General features: G+C 38.4%; 1 protein-coding gene across 2 annotated transcripts in view; it reads left to right on the top strand.

Moving 5' to 3' along the window:
• Positions 1 to 12,390: 12,390 nt before the first annotated feature.
• Positions 12,391 to 16,861, top strand: part of LOC121946885 (plexin-A1-like) — a 377,140-nt gene continuing 372,669 nt past the window's right edge. The window contains exons 1-3 of one of the 2 annotated variants that reach the window (XM_088082491.1): positions 12,391 to 12,724; positions 15,471 to 15,701; positions 16,510 to 16,607. The gene's annotated coding sequence lies outside the window, so the exon portion shown is untranslated. The remainder of the gene's footprint in view (positions 12,725 to 15,470; positions 15,702 to 16,509; positions 16,608 to 16,861) is intronic. The other variant, XM_088082493.1, reaches the window with a different exon arrangement.

Here is a 16,861-nt window from a genome sequence, read left to right as displayed (position 1 = left end):
AGGGAGGCTCAAACTGTGAATCTGTGACCCTGCGTCCGCTGAGGACAGCTGATCACGATTGTGTGCACTTTAGCCCTGTGAGTTGCACTCTCCTAAAGATGTTCTGACATGCTCTGATGATTCTGCTATGACTCTGCAGGGCTGTTTGGACTGTCCAAACTGAAACATGTTGAAAAATAAAGAAACTTGCAGTGATATTGACGACCTTAGAGACGTTTTTAGCTCTTAGGTGTCAGTTTATACTGATACAGCTATCCCTAAAAACACTGCCAAAGACTTTCCCAATGGAAGCAACATCTTCAACAGCTTCTCCTCAATGAGAAAAAGAAATCCTCTGTAAATTGTAACTTTTCAAAAAATAAAAACAAAACAGAAGAGGAGGTGAATATGTGAAAAGTTTAGCCTGGCAAAACTGAGAATGAGGTTACCTTCTGAAACCTGGATCAACATCACATATCTTGTGCTGTGTTCAGATGCCTTGACAATTACTCATACTTTAAATATCTAGGCAAATTTGTTTGCTGTCTTTTGAAAACTTTTCTTTTGGAGAAGAGGCAAAGCAACTTGGTCAAAACTGTCTCGCAAATTGCAAGAAATTAGTAGAAAACTCTATCCACAATTATCACGATCATACATATGAAATTATTTTACAGAATCATTTTTTAAAGAACTTTTCATTTTTTAGGTAATTTTTGTGTATTTTGATTTATTTATTTATTTATTTGCTAATTTTTGGTATAATTCTCCTTTAAGTTGCTCATTGCCATTTACTTGTTTTTGAAAGGCATCAAGCCAATTTGCTCAGGTTTCTAAAGGTTAATAATAAAGACTCTGGATTGGTAAACTATAGCTACAGACATACATCCAAGTAAAAATAATAATGATACAACTCTCATTATGATCACAGGAACAGTTTTAATGATGTTACCTTTGATCTCAGAACATGTCTTTTTCTCCTCTCACTCTTTCTCGTAATGAGAGCTCTGTTAAATGTGTGAATGTTTAAAACAGAACTCACTCTGCCCCCCTGAGAATAAACATATAAACATATTGCTTATTACATGTGCACAGCCTTTAGAGACCAGTTCAATGCATTTCCTTGAGTTTAACAGCCAGCAGAAGGTGCCAAGGTCGATGATGTCATACCTGTTGTTAACAGCAACCACACAGATGTATTAGGTAAGTGTCAACCAGAAGCCTTGACATCTTGAGTCGTGAATTATTTTGAAAAAGTGATGTTGAATGCTTCAGGTGGGAGGAGATGAGTGGCTTATGCTAGCTGAGAGGACATGCAGTATGTTTCATCCATGCAATATATTTTATTTTTATTTTTATATTGTGTGTATTTAGTGCTTTCAATGGGATTTACTTAAATGTCATAACTATGATTCATTTCTTTTTTAATTTAGTGGTGTTCCTATAGGTATTGCATGAGAGATTTCATGTCTTTGGTGTGATTTGTCGATGCAAACATGATCATACTATGGACAAATACTATACTTGAGGCCTTCCTCAAATCTCATAAATGTATTAAGAGGACAAAGATGAACAATGTTATTATATGTATTAAAACTAAAGCAAGAAGTCAATCTACATCTGTATGACCAGCAGTTGCTTACACTACTTCCAATTTTGATTCCCATGGCTGCTCTTTAAGGGATTTATAATTTATTTATTATAAAAATCCTCCCTGTTTCAGAATGAATTCATCCAACGTCTTTTCATACAACAGTTTGTATGACATTCTATGGAAAGGCGCACACGATGGTTCATATAATGTCCAATGAATTAGTACCCCATAAATGACGAGTTAATGTACTTTACATGAAGTTATTTAGTTACTGTAAAAGTATGGAGGTTAGGTCTAGGCAAGAAGAGTTACTATCATCAGGTTTAGGAAAAAAAACATGACTACCTGCCTCAAGGAACACTTTCTTCTTTACCTACATCAGCACACTGGTCACATGGTTGCAGCCTTTCAAAATACGTGGGTTATACACAAATTACTGGCTTTTGATTGCAAGGGATATTTGTGAATATCAGTGCATTACTTTTTGTAGGAAAACGTACAAACAGTCTGATTGTGAAGATGCAGAATTTGGCAATTCTCCAATTTTCTCCAATCAAACACTGTTGATTTCTGTCACAAACATTCACGCGATTGGTGCAGTATAGTCCAACTCTCATTCATTTAGTGATATGGTCAGTGTTTGGGCGTGATAGCGTTTGCACTAACATGTTTTAAATCTCACGGTTTTAGTAAAAATGGATGTGTCTTGGAAGCACTGAGCACACAACTGGATGAATGAGACTTGGATTATACTGCTGTGTAAAAGTTTGTCAACTAATGTTTTGATATCATTTTGCTGTTGTTAAAGGTGGACCCCAATTACTTCAACTCATCAAGAATTATCTCCAATTTTTGGATTCTTCGTATACAGTGGAGGCATTTTGAGAAAAAAAAAATTCTTCACAAATTCAATGCAACATGGGGTGAGTATTCGATATACTAATGTTCACTTTGTGGAGGAAGTATTCCTTTAAGTACAGACATGTAAGTACTGACACCTTGCATTTACAGAAATTTATTTTTTGGCCACGTATATAATATATGTGTCATCAAAGAGAACAACCCTGCTTATTATTCTATATGATAAATTAAGTAGTTGGGTCAAATTTAACAAGAGGATAGTGGAATATAGTCTGTGCTCACCTGCACCCTCCAAAATCTATTATTAACAAGGAACCAGGAGCCAAAACATCTATTTATTTGCTACCAGCCAGTCTCATGCTCCCTCAAACTGCCCCCTGGACATGTCATTATTTACCCAATTATAACAAGACTGCATTTTTTATATTGCTATATCCACAGCTTTCGAAACCAAGCCCTATTTAATGATGTATGACTGAATGTCTGGTTTGCCTCCCCCCTATGGCCCCCTGATTGGCAGACAAGCCCTTGACACAACACCAAGAGGAAAAACACTCCTGCTCATCCCTCTGTCAATTCCTTGTTTTTTACAAGTTTTTTTTTTTTTTTTTCCAACATATCCTTTCCACACTTCAACATTCTTGTATGTGTCTTTGTGGGTGTGATACATTAGGTGTGATTGAGAGGAAGGTTTACATGTGGTTGTGTGTCAGCAGGTAGGAGAGTGTTTAAGGTTTATATGTTCTTGTTTATCGAAGGTGTTAACGCTGAGGGAAGGCTTAGATAACACACACACACACACACACACACACACACACACACACACACACACTGAATGCTCTGGGCATGGATAAATATTTCAGATTTCGCCTTGATCTAGTCAAAGAGTTAATCATGTAAGGCTTTTCTTTGTTAAAGTCCCATTTCAGACAAATATGCAAAATTAGATTTCTGGAGTAAAAAGCCCTCTGGGAAGAATGGCTCTGCCGTTTCCACCCTGGCCTTCTAAATTTGTGTGGGCTGGCTTAATTGGGGCTAAGTCTTATCAAAACCTTGTAGTATTTTTCGAGCCTAACTAGAGGTTGCTATGGCAACGTGCCAGTAGGTAACAGAGGTCTAAAACACAATTGGAGAAATGAGAAAATGTCTTACAAGCTAGTGACACCAGACCAACTTCCAAAACAGACTAATGAGCAACCAAGTTTGTCTTTTTTTTAGTCAACATGTGAAAAACATATTACAGTATAAATCAGAACTCATGGGGTCAGGATAAAAAATGTCAGTGCTTTGAAACACATCTGTATTTTTCTGTAAATAATATCAAAAATCTGCCAAGTTACCAGAAGTAAAACACTTTTCCCCCAAAGATGCATCATGTATAAATGTGCCTTTATTGTGAAATAGCATCTGGACATCCTGTTTAAACACACAGCAACATCAAACACAGTTACTATGATTATAAAAAACTATATGTCAACTGAATAATTGTCTTTACGGTTGTAGTTTTTCATTTTGAAGCCGCAAACATGCATTTTAAGAGAACTCTTCCATTAGTCCGCTGCAACTTCTCACAGCTAATCCCAAAACATAATCCAGCAAAATTGAAGCAAAACTAACCAGATCTTTTTTTTTTTACTTTTTTTTTTTGCTCCAACACACATTGGAGGAATGCAATTTTCTCCTCAAGAACTTTATTGAGTCAGAAGTAAAGAAATATATTGGATTTTGACTCAGAGGCTCAGACTTGCCAAACATCATATTGCTCTTTGTGTGTTAGATCTTGCTGCATGTATCGGATCTTTAGGCAAACGGCTTCACTGCTGAGCTTTAAAGAAATCGGAGCAATAACAGTAGAAAGTTTTGCTCCATGTTTGCATGCACAGAGGACTGGCTCATAGCCAAAATGTGATTTCTATTGATCGTGTGTAAGAGTCAAGTCCGCTGGCAAATTATTGAACATTTCATTAGCAATATATTCAGCTCATGAGGTGCATCCAATGAAATCTCTGTTCATTATTGCTTTCAGCTGTTAGATCCACTGCTGTCATGAAGCTAAGAAGGAAGCTCAGAGAGGGATTAGTAAATTGTAAAAAAAAAAAAAGCGGAAATCAATATATAAGTATTAGTTAGAATTTATACTCTCTGAGGCCAAAGAGTGCAAAAAAAAGTCACAGAACATGGGTGTGCCTTTCAGAAAGAATGTTTCCAGCAGCCAAATGTTTTAACCATTTAGAAATAAAAGCAAATGTCAAGTTTTAGCGCCAGTCTTTTAGAATCAAAGAGCAGGGGCGGAGCACCAAATTCCCTACGCATAAGCAGTCACTGTGGGTCCCCCACCCGTCCTCTTTTGATCCATGTCCTTCTTATGAACTGTTTGGAATTATTTCTACAGTCACAGTTTGCTTTCTTTTCCTTTCCTCCCTTTCTTACCAATTTTTTTTTAAAACCCCAATTTCCCTGTCTTGGGGAAAGATATGACAGTCTACGTTAGTGTTCCAGCAGCTGAAGTAGTCCCTCACTGGGGTCAGGGTGCATTTAGAGAAAAATCAAAGTGCAGGGGCGGCCTAAACCATTTTGTGACCTTATAGGAATGAAAGTGGCCCTAGATACCACTTTCCACCAAATCAGCTCTGGTACTTGAATCGGTTCCGTTCAGGATTATGAGAACCTTGGTGCTTCTAGTGAACCAGCTCATGTTTCCACCAGTTTTGTGCAGAACCACGGAAATCAATGATGTTTCAGAAGTAAATTGCAGAAGAAAAATCATGAATTACAGTTTTTACCTGCAAACTTCTGTTCTGTTAGTACAGAGCAACAATAATTTTTTACTTGATTTATCTGTCCTCTCTTTTCAGCCTGCAGAATGTTGGCATGCCATTTCCTGTTTCCATCTGGGAATCAACTTTTCGGATTCTGAACCAACACATTTTTGGTCAAAATGCTAGAATGAATAGTTCAAAATTAGGCACAGGAACTGGAAAGGAACTTGTTCCGTGCTGTTGGAATAGAGGTAAGACAGCTTTCACTTTTCAATTCAAAGTTCAGTCTTTCAACACATTTATTCAGCTAATTATAATTTAGTCACCGCACTAATTACTTGTTAAAAAATGATTGTAATTTAAAAAAAACTATTTTTTGATGCTCTTTTTTATGCACTCTGGCATCTTATTTTCCCCTTAAATTTTTTTTATTTTTATTTTCCAGATTAATGAGGAATTGTGATGAGAGCAATTAAGTAGTTATTAAAGGTTAGACTGAAGTGCAAAATACATAACAAATGCTATAAAAAAATCTGATAACTAGAAATGGAAAAACAGGTAAATGGATGTTTTCTAAATTAACAGTGGCAAACTGTGAGTATATTTATTCAAGTACCATCATGAACAGAACGACAGATTATTAGATCCAGGGCTTCTTTCATTATAAGGCCCATAATTATTATTGATATAAATATAAAAAGCCTGTTTAAAAACATTCAGGGCTTAAGTATTGAATGCCCAGGCCTACCGATGCCAAATAATAATAATAAAAAATAAAAATAAAACAACCAAACAGACAAACAAAGAGAAAAAAAATCTTTTCATTCCAGGCTTTGTAGGGCCCCCTCCTACTGGAGCCCCCCCCCCTAATTACGCCCCTGTAAAAGAGTAAAGGCACCACTGGAACAAGACAATTTCTCTTTTGGCAGTCCTTCAGGGAGTAAGGGATGCGATACAGCCAGAAAATATTTGGTTTGATGAAGAAGCAACTACAATAAATAACTGAGTGACCACATGTATGCATATAGAGTCAAGTCATTTGTGATCATAGAAAAGTGTCTTCTTATCACAACACAACCAACCGCAAAACACGTAGTCTAAGTGGATGTGAATACTCAGTGTGGCTCCGCAGTGTTTGCATGCACACATGGTGAGATCAAGTGGGAACGATAGATGGCAGCCTTGCCTTCAGTTTACGCGCACACAGACACCATGCCGTGTCTCGCACTGCAATGTTCACAGAGTCGTTTCTTTCTTCTTTTTTTAAATACTTCATACCTGAAACATTCAGGCTTAACAGTCCATTCAAACCTGGACAAAGAGGCAGAATATTTGAAAAGGAATTAAAAGAATTTCACCTCAAGAAAGAAGCGAGGATTCATCCAAAGCTGATTAACAGAAGTTATTATCCATTCCAAACTGCTAAGACATGCACACATAGCAACCGAGAGGCAACCTGCAGGAAACGGGCGGATGATTAATCACACAAGGTTAAATTCCACCAAGAAATGACTCAGAATTAAAGCTTGATAAATTATCTATTTAGAATGTTCTCGCAAGCATGCAATGTTTTTTTTCTCACATCTGGATCTGATCACATCCCTTATTACTGATCAAACATTATTCATATTGATCCAACAGGCCCTGACGAGGTGTACTGGGGAGGCGAGGATGGAGAAGAGGAGTAATGGAGGAGACAGAATGTAGAAAAGAGGGACAAAGGAGGACAGTAGAAGGATGTTGGGGTGAAGAGGTGAAGAGAAAGCTGTAAGAAGAGCAGAGAGGAGAAGTGAGCAGAAGATGTGGAGGTATGAAGGAGGGGGGAGGGAGGTGCAGGAGAACAGACAGGTGAAGAAGAAGAAAATAACGTGTAAACAAGTCCAGATGAGTAAATCATAAGAAAGGAGGAGTAAAACCGAGGAAAAGAGGAAAAGGTGATAAGTAAGGAATGAAGGTGCTGATGACTAAGGAGAAGTATAAAAACAAAGGAAGTTCTAACAAAACAGAAGCAGGTGCAAAGGAAGGAATAGAAGTACAGAAGAAAGCAGGTGTAGAAGATGAACAAAAAGGGGAAGGGTGGTTCTAAAAAGGGAGAAGGAAGTGCAGAAAAAAGAATTGGAAGTGTAGCAGAAATAGTTAAAGGGATATGCATAGGAAATAAAATGGGCAAAAAAGGAGGTGACAGAAAAAAATGAAAATGCAGAGGAAAAGAAAAGAGGTGCAGAGAAATGGAGAGAAATTCAGAGGGATGGTGCAGAGAGGACAGGAGGTGTGTCAGAAAAAGGAAGTGCAGAGGAGAGGGAAGGAGATGCATGACACAAGAACAAGGTGCAAAAAAGAGGATATAAAAAGGTGGAAATTAGGAGCAGAAAGAGAAGGGGCGGAGAACAAGTAGAAAAAGAAAGGAGGTGTCGAAGAGAGGAAAGGAGGTGATAAAAAGGAGAAGGGAAATGCAGAGAAAGAGCCAAAGGGTGTACACAGGATAAAATAAGAGAAAAGGAGGTGACTGAGGAAAAAACTGATGCAGAACAAAAACAATGGAGGTGCAAATAAAAAAGGAGGTCAAAAGAGGAAGACGGAGGTGTAGAGGATGGAAAAAAGAACGGGAGGGAGGTGAAGGAAAGACGATATCGACACAGAAGAGAGGACAGGAGATGCGGGAGAAAAAGGAAGTGCAAAGGAAAAGGATGGAGACAGAAAAGATGCGAAAAAGGGAAAAAATAATATAAGTTTGATATAAGTAATATCAAGAATTCTAAAGTAAAAATGAATTTAAAGATGGGGCAAGAGACAAAGGAGGTGCAGAAGTGCAAAGAAAAGAATAGAAGCCTAGAAGAAAGAGTCAAAAGGATACAGAGTAAAAAAAAGAAAGGGGAGGTGACAGAGAAAAAAGGAGGTGCAGAAAAAAAGAACAGACATACATATGATAAAAGAGGTCGACAGAGAAAGAGGGAGGTGTAGATTAAGGAGCAGAAGTGCAGAAAGGAGGAGAAAAACAAAAGATACAAAAGACAAACTGGGGATGGAAAAGAGGAAATGAGGTGCTAAATAGGGAGAAGGAAGTGCAGATAAAGAAAAAGAAGCACAGGAGAAGGAGTCAAAAGGATAAGAAAAAGGAGGTAGTTGGGAAAAGCTGAAGATACAAAACAAAAAGAAAAGAGGCACAAATGAGAAAAGGGAAATGGAAAGAGAAAGAAGGAGGCGCAGAGGACGGAGCAGAAGTGCAGGCACTATGTCCAAGAAGACGGGGTAGGAGAGATGGGAGGGAAGGAAGGAGGTTCAAAAACTAGAATAAAGGCGATGGGAGAGAAAAGTCAGGAGATAGAGAAGAGGAGGAAGGAGGTGCAGATAAAACAAAGGATGGAGAAAGAGAAAAGAGGAGGTGCATTGGAGAGAGGAGCAGATGCTGTGCTCCACTAATGTGCGTCTGTCATGCTCCGCATATGAAACACCAAGTGATGACCGCTGTGATTCACTACTGCTGGCTACAAACCGGCGACAGGCCACCGCGTGCGCGTGCGCGCGTGTGTGTGCGTGCGCGCGCGCGTGACTTTCCATTCAGTGCGGAGGGCTCCTTTTTAATAGCAGATTTGCTTTGACGTGATTCATGACGACCTGCCTCCAGGGGGGGCACGAGGGACACACACGCACACACACACACACACGCTCTCACAAACACTTCAAATGCTTGTGAGTCCACAAAATGAGATTAAAATTTTACATAAATTTTAAATCCTGCAGGAATCCGACATCGCTAGGGATATGTCCATGCACACGCACGCACGCACGCACACACACGCTCAAACACAAACAGCACTGACAAGAAAAGGAGAAAAATGCCTCATCCTTGCTTTCCTCATGTGAATCAGTCACACATGCACAGGTGTGTGTGTGTGTGTGTGTGTGTGTGTGTGTGAGAGAGAGAGAGAGAGAGAGAGTGAAAGAGAGAGGCATGTGTGTCTGCGTTGCTTTGGGTCTGTGGTTTAACACACCATGCAACAATACACACACGGGTGGAAAATGTGTATATTCAGGAGGAAACACAGTGCTGTCATCTCACATCTACATCTACAGCCGTGGACCCCGAGCCACCCAGCCAAGTAACCACTAATGGAGGCTTGATTGACAGGTAGGGGCACACAGACTATCCCTGTGACTCACTCTTCTCAGGCTTTGTGTGTGTGCGTGTGTGTGCGACCCTTTGTCTAATGGAGTCAGTGGGAGCAGGTAGAGAGGAGAAAAGATGAGATGCATCAGTGGAGGAATGAAGGGGGTTGAATGGGGGGTTGTGCATGTTTCACACTGCAGACTGATGCACTTTGATGTCAATATACACACATTTTAAAGAGGTAGGATATCACTCTGGGAGTCTGGTTTAGAGCAGCGCCTATATTTCAGTTGAATTGTTAAAACTAAAATGTCGCATGCAAACTCAACTATTCTATAATTTACTAAGAAATAAACGATTTAACCTGTGTTTTCCTTCTTGTATGGAGCTGATGTTTTTCAGGTCTATCTTGTAGACATAGATGGCCTTGTTGAAAAGTCGAATTCGTTCGAGTTACGAACAGAAAATCTTTTTGAAACCCATTTTCCCTAAAAATGAAAAAGCCAGATCCAGGTGTGACTCAGGACAGTCTTTCGTAAATGTGAATGCTCAAGGCTTCACACAGTTTCTGTAACCAAAGACTGAGTGGCACAGTATAGTCAATTGCAATTTAATAGCAATTTATGGAGAAAGCAAGCAGGAGTATAAGCCACAACACAACATTGATAAGGTAATTAATGAGTCAGTAAATACTTTTCAATACTTTAAAGCCTCCCTTTTGTTTTGCTGCAACAATTCTAATCATTTTTATTTTCTTTTTTAAGTATTTAACTTTTATGTAATCAGGAATAGTTCCACTGAGATTCGGACTCTCGTTTCTAAGGGAGTCCTGGCCAAGACAGCAGCACAAAGAATTTCACATGAAAGAACAAAGTAGACTAAAAACATAACAGCAAAAGTTAGAACAAACAGCCTAATAAGTCACACACAAGAAACAGACAACAAACTTAAAACAGTAAATTAGCAGCAGTAAATTAAAAGATAGTTAAACAGATCCACCGTCTATTCCAATGGACATTACCTTCCTACGATGTCTAGATCTATGATTGGTGTTATCTGACTACACCCAAATTATTTTTCTATAGGATGTATATAAGCCAATCACACTGATCTACATAATCCAAAACTAACTGCAGTGAAGCCACACCCCTTTTTTGACCAGCATGGCCGACCACGAGGCAAGAAGGAAGCACAAGGTACATTTTAATCAATTGATCATATTGATCAGTTTTGTTAAACTTTGCTTAAAGTAAACATAAGTTGTTATATGATTTATACTCAAAACATTACTTTTGCTATAAAATTGGGTATTTTTTTTAGCCTATAATGCATCTTATTAATTATTTCCACAGAATATTCATGTCAGGAGATTATCAAGTAGCTGTTCATCAAAAATAAATGAACTGATTTTTTTGTTTGTTGGAAAGAGGTCTGTTTAGAGTGTAAAATGACCAATAAATGGTCTAAACTTCAGATCATTTATTATCAGTTTTACGGTTTGATGTTATCCTGTGTTCAGATTCATCGAAGTTAGAATGGATAGAAAAAAATAACCCATAATAAAGTATTTTCATTTAAAAAACAATTGCCTATGATTAATTAATGCAGAAATTCACCATTACAATGTTTATTGATACTTATTGATACATAATTTGGTTCTGAATGGTAAATGATACAGGAAACTAGACGAAGGCAAGAGGTCTCCTGAAAGAACTTCATTCATCTGTCTCGTGAAGCAGCATAATCCCATGTGTCTTTTTTGTTACTTTACCCTTTGTTTCTAATTAAGGATTACACGATTTCATGTGACGCATCTGCTTAGAACACAGTATAATCTATTAGCTGTATCAAACTAAAATGAAAACAGTGCTAAAGCCTTTTTGGAAGACATTTTTAAGCACCCTTCACTTAAATAATTTTAATTTAAGACTTTATCAGGTAGATTTACGTCATTAAATTACAGGCTGTATGAGGCAGTAAGGGTTGTGCTCTCTCTGGGGCTTCTTGCATGAATCTAAGCAGGATGCTGGAGATTCAGCACTCAAATTAATTATACCTCCAAAGCAATGTGGTTGGGATTTGGCAGGGAGTGAGTGCATCAATAAACAGCAAAACATGACATCATCAAGCAGTCAGTGTAAACAAGTTAGGTAGTCTTTTTTTTTTCAACCTGTAATTCTGGGAAATATTGTTAATATCTGTCACTGACAATATCTGCTACTTAGTGAAAATGTAACTTTAGAAGTGTTAACAAACTGCTGCCAGCATGGCTTATTTATCTCTCCTGCACAATTCTTGGTATGTTTGTTATTATCTGTATGTGTGCTGATAAAATTAAATTAATTGTTTTTTGTTTTTTTTTTAAAAAGTGTTGCATGGCTATTAATATCTATATATAAAATTTGGAGCATTGAATTGTGGGATTGTTAGCAGAAATTAGATATGGACACGACGTCTTTGTTCCACTGTAGGAGTTTTTTTTTAGGACACTAAACAGAGCATAAAATTCAAAGTCAGAATTCAGACACTCAAGTAAAATGGGGAACAGTAAATATATCGCACTAAGGTTGTGTTCGAAATCGTTCCCTCATTCACTCACTCACTCACTATTCATTATGTAGTGTGTATTAAATAGTGCACTATGTAGGGAACAACCAAACAAAATTTCGAAAGCTACATTGGAATTTTTTACCCCCGGAAATACACGACTGCATTGCATTGTGGTAGACGGGAATTGAATGTAGTGTAGAACGTATGTACACTCAAATTTGCTGTGCATTGTGGGCATTTTATAGTGCACTATATAGAGGATGAAATTAACAGCTGAGAGTTTGACCACACTATATAGTGCACATATATATACATTCAAACATAGCTTCAGTCTCATATTATTTAGCATAGGATCCTTTGGAAAGTGTAGATTGTAAGGTTTCATGCTTGAATGATAAAAACCTGTGAAGGTATGATTTTGGACACAGCTCTGGGGTCAAAGGGTCAATCAGCACTGATTATGAGAGACTGCTGCTGTCTGTAGGCAGCAGAGGGCTTGTTACACTTCTGGCCACGCCCTAATCAGTGATGTCACATCAGGTGTTTCCAGTCAGCTACCAAATCACAGACCCTTCCTGTGATTCCTGCACTGAAGGCTGCACATTCTGCCAGCTCAAAGACAGAAATTACAACGCTGATGAACCATGAACTGATCCATCGCTGAGGCCCACTTAGGAGCAGAAGTTTGAGCAGGAGTGAAAGCAGCAGCCAGCAGCACAAGTCATTTCTTTCATGCTGCCTTCCAGAGGCAGTGGAAACACAGCAGCCATCTTTTATTTAGCAGACAAGAGCTGTGATGGTGGGTTTGGATTGAAGTGGAGAGAGAAGATCCTTCAACCTGACTCAGAGGAAGATATCTTCAGGCCAAGACAGAAGGTAAGAGTCCACAAAAACACCAGTGTGAAGGAAACTGTAGACATAAATACAGCTGAGGAAAAAGAGGAAATTGACAATTTGGATTGAAGGTTTGCTGTTTGTTTGCATCATTTGTCAATCAGCTTAGTGAGTGTGCATGGTTTACCTCAATGAATGAATGAAAGGCCTCATATTTTGGTACACAGCTATGCAAGAAGGGGAGCTGATGGCAGAAATAAAGCAGTTCTTATTGTCTGTTCTCTGTTTTGGCATATGTCTGTTTCACTAACAACCTCAGTTGCAGGGTTGTCTATGCCCTGTGTGTGTGTGTGTGTGTGTGTGTGTGTGTGTGTGTGTGTGTGTGTGTGTGTGTGTGTGTGTGTGTGTGTGTTGCCTGGTGTGAAGTCCAGCTAGTGGGTACAGCTTTGAAGAGCAGTCTAATAATGCATCCTCTTGTTTGGGCCTCGCAGCTGCTGTTGTGTTTGTCTTGGCAGTCATCAGGGGTTGAGGACGGACGCAGAGCCGTGAGGTGTCCACTGTCCCAATGTCACACAGTGTGTGCTTTCTGTTTGTGCGAGTTTTAAAACCTCTGACTCCAGTTGCTGTGTGGTTAGTGATGGGGTCAGCAGAAGGGTATGGCAGCTACGTTAGAGTTTGGAGTTTTTCTCTCGTAGGTTAACCATTTAGAACCTGGATCGACAGTTTTTATTTCTTGCACTGCGTCCAGATGCCTTGCACAAGCATTTAAACCAATGGAACCTGAGAAAATGTGTTTGATTTCTTTCGAAAACACGAGAAAAAGAAATAGGCAATGAGCAACATAAGAAATGTCCAGAAAATCACATTAAAATTATATATATATATATATATATATATATATATATATATATATATGTATATATATATATATATATATATATATATATATATATATATATATATATATATATATATATATATATATATGTATATATATGTGTGTGTGTGTGTGTGTGTGTGTGTAGTTCATTTTGATTTTTTTAGGTAATTTTTCATCTTCATTTTATGTAATTGTTCTAACCTGCCAATGCAAAATAGCTTTAATATGTAATCTAATATGTAACAGTGCATCAAATGGTAATATTTATATTTTAAACTGTACATGGTCCCTTTTAAATAAATACATATAACTATGGATATAAATGTATTCAATTTTGCTCACATTTTTCTTTTCTCTCTTTTATTTATTTATTTTTTTTACTTTTCTTGTCTTGCTTATTCAGGTTATTTTCTTAGAGCTTTTTACTAAATGTAAATCTTTGGGCTATTTCTAGTTAAGCTGCTCATTGCCTTCTTCCTGTGTTTTTGAGAGAAATCAAACCAATTACCTCAGGTTTCAAAGGGTTAAAGCATGGAGGAAAAGGCCAGTCATGACCAAAAAGTTAAGTCTATTTTTATTTTTATTTTTTTCCAAACATTTCTGTTGCTGCTCTTAAAAAAAAAAAAAAAAAAAAATTCTCCCTGTTGAATTTGCTGCAGTCTGTCTCTGTGTCTTTCACTCCTCTCAACCTTCTCCTGCACTAATTTGAGGGTCACTCTGGTGTAAATGAGAGCATTGTTCCAGAAGGGGAAGGCAGGCTTTGCAGAGAGGATTATCTGTTGGTGTTGAGCTGTGGGATTCAGTTCCTTCTGGAGTATGAGCCGGTCAGCGAGCTGCATCACTAAGCTTGTTATTATTGTTTTGGGAGAAGGAGACTGAGTTCTGAGGGGAAAAGGAGAGGAAAGAAGGAAATGAAGAGGGTATTGAGAGGGGAGAAAACCAGAAAATAGATGGAGGATGTGTTTAAAGACAGAATTAAAGTCTGGGCCAAATCTTTAATGATTTACTGTATTTGGAAGGAAGGACAAAGATGAGTAACAGCAGAAGGATAGAAAATCCCTGCATCTGCAGAAACTGTCGTCGGACGCAGGTTTTAATGGGGACGAGCAGAAAACGCTTAGATGTGCTTTTTCTACGAGCAAAACTGGGATGGGAAACCTGAGGAAAAAGCTCAGTTATCTCCTCCTGAGCAGCAGACAGACGTACACACACACACACAGTCAGTCAGACAGACTAGAACATGACTCCATGCAGGGTGAAGAGATATTGGACTCTGCAATCTTTATTTTGAGAATGTTTTGGTCAAAAAATAATTTGAGGGACAGGACGATCGCACCACCTATTACTGACACAGTTCTGTGTAAAATACAGCCCAGATGACAGTATACAATGTTGGCATTGTATGTGTAGGAGCCATGCTTAATTTTTGTTTCAGTGTAATATCCCGCCTACCCTCTAGGGGGTTTATTGAACTGGCTATTGTAGGCCAGCGAACGGTTAAATTAATCCCAGTAGGAAACACTTTTTGACTGTGCTCAGATGTTTTTGGTTGGCTACATTTGATTTAATAACTGAGGTGGTGATGAAACTTATTGGAAGTTATACAATCACAAGAGTGTTTCTTGCATCCAAACCTAAACACAGCTTTGTTGAAAAGTAAAGTTTCAACATTTCCTCTACATAATAACATAGAAATCTACTGTATCAGTGGTTTGCAGAAATGTGCAATATTTTTTCCAGCAATAAGGTTTGCAAATTAAAGCAGTAGTGTTTTATAATGTATTGCATATTCTGTGTGGCAGTAGTTCAGTTGTTGTCATTGTGTTTTCATATACTGACAATTTTTTTTTTGTTTTGTTTTTTTTTTTTCTCTTGACTGCTGTATGACCTGGGTGCCTCTCGTTACAGGTGTTCCGGGCCTCGTAGGAGGCCACGTGGCACACCCAGAACACACTGGAGGGATTACATATCTCCTCTGGCCTAGGAACGCCTTGGGGTCCCTAAGGAAGAGCTGGAAAGTTTTTCCTGAGGAGAGGGAGGTCTGGAAAACTCTGCTCTGCCTGTTGAACCCGCAACCTGGCCCTGGATGAGCTGAAGAAAATGGATGGATGGAAGGACTACTATCAAGCTATCAAGCAGGTACTCATACTGGTAGTTGTAGGTTTCCCTCTCTTTTCACTGGTCATGTAGCGCCAGTTTCAAAAGTATTTGCATCTTTCTAATGCATAGACAGTCTAGTTTTTGGAAAAGATACAATCTCTCCAGCAGTGAAGTACTTCTTATGGTAAAAAAAAAGAAACTAATGAGGGGTGTGAAATCATAATATAAAATTAAAAACAAAATGTGTGACGATGTCCGTCCACAAATGAAAACTAAAAAAAAAACAAACAGATGAACACATAAACTAAATTTTAATGCAGTCTTAGTTAACAACTGTATGCACCTGGGGAGTCATACATTGTATGTTCCATATTATTAATACAGTGCTGCACACTGCCAAAGAGTCTCTTTCTCAGAAGCTGATGTTGCTCTTTGACTTGATGCATTAAAAAGCAGCATTGTGCATTTCAGTAGTGATATGTCTCTGCCAATAATGTTAGCGGATATAATCAGTTCTGTAAAGGAAAAAAAAACAGATTCTAAAGATTAAAATGTATCCACAGCAACACTGCAAATGAGCAAAATACAACAACAAAACTGCTTCGCCAAACCCCCAAAAAATGTACAGATAAAATCTTCCAGTATGTTGAAAACTAATATCACCGTGTTAATGTTGTAGCTTTGTGTCTCAAGCTACACCCAGACAGTAGAAAGAAGTCCAGCTTCTCAATGAGGAGCACAGGTAACTGCAATAATGCCATGAGAGCATGACCAGAGTTTGTTAATAATAATAAGAAAAAAATATTGGAAAAAATGTCACAGCAAAGATTTTTTAATGTCATTTCAGTGCACTTAATGTCTGCTGACTGACTGGTCTGCTGGTGGATTCTTCTTCCCATCTCCCATCTCTTCAGCCTGTCAGCGTTTTGACCGGGGCTGCTTCAGGTACTGTACTCTGCTGACACTGATGGTTGCACCGTACACATCCCATGCACTCAGGCTGAAAACTCAACCTGGCATTTTCCTGGAGCTGGATTGGAGACAGAGCACTCTTGCACTGACAGGCAGGTCCAGGGCCGTACTTATGACACAGTCATATCAAGGAAACCAGTGGCCGTAAAAATCCTGAAGATCTAATGCTGCTTCCAGACAATTACGGCAAAATGTATTCTCGGTCTTTCGACTAAACCACCGGCGTG

Source organism: Plectropomus leopardus, chromosome 9 (assembly GCF_026936395.1).
Source record: "Plectropomus leopardus strain MGB_pleo_1.0 chromosome 9, ASM2693639v1, whole genome shotgun sequence".
NCBI classification, from domain to species: Eukaryota; Metazoa; Chordata; class Actinopteri; order Perciformes; family Serranidae; genus Plectropomus; species Plectropomus leopardus.
This window is presented reverse-complemented; position numbering and strand designations above follow the sequence as displayed.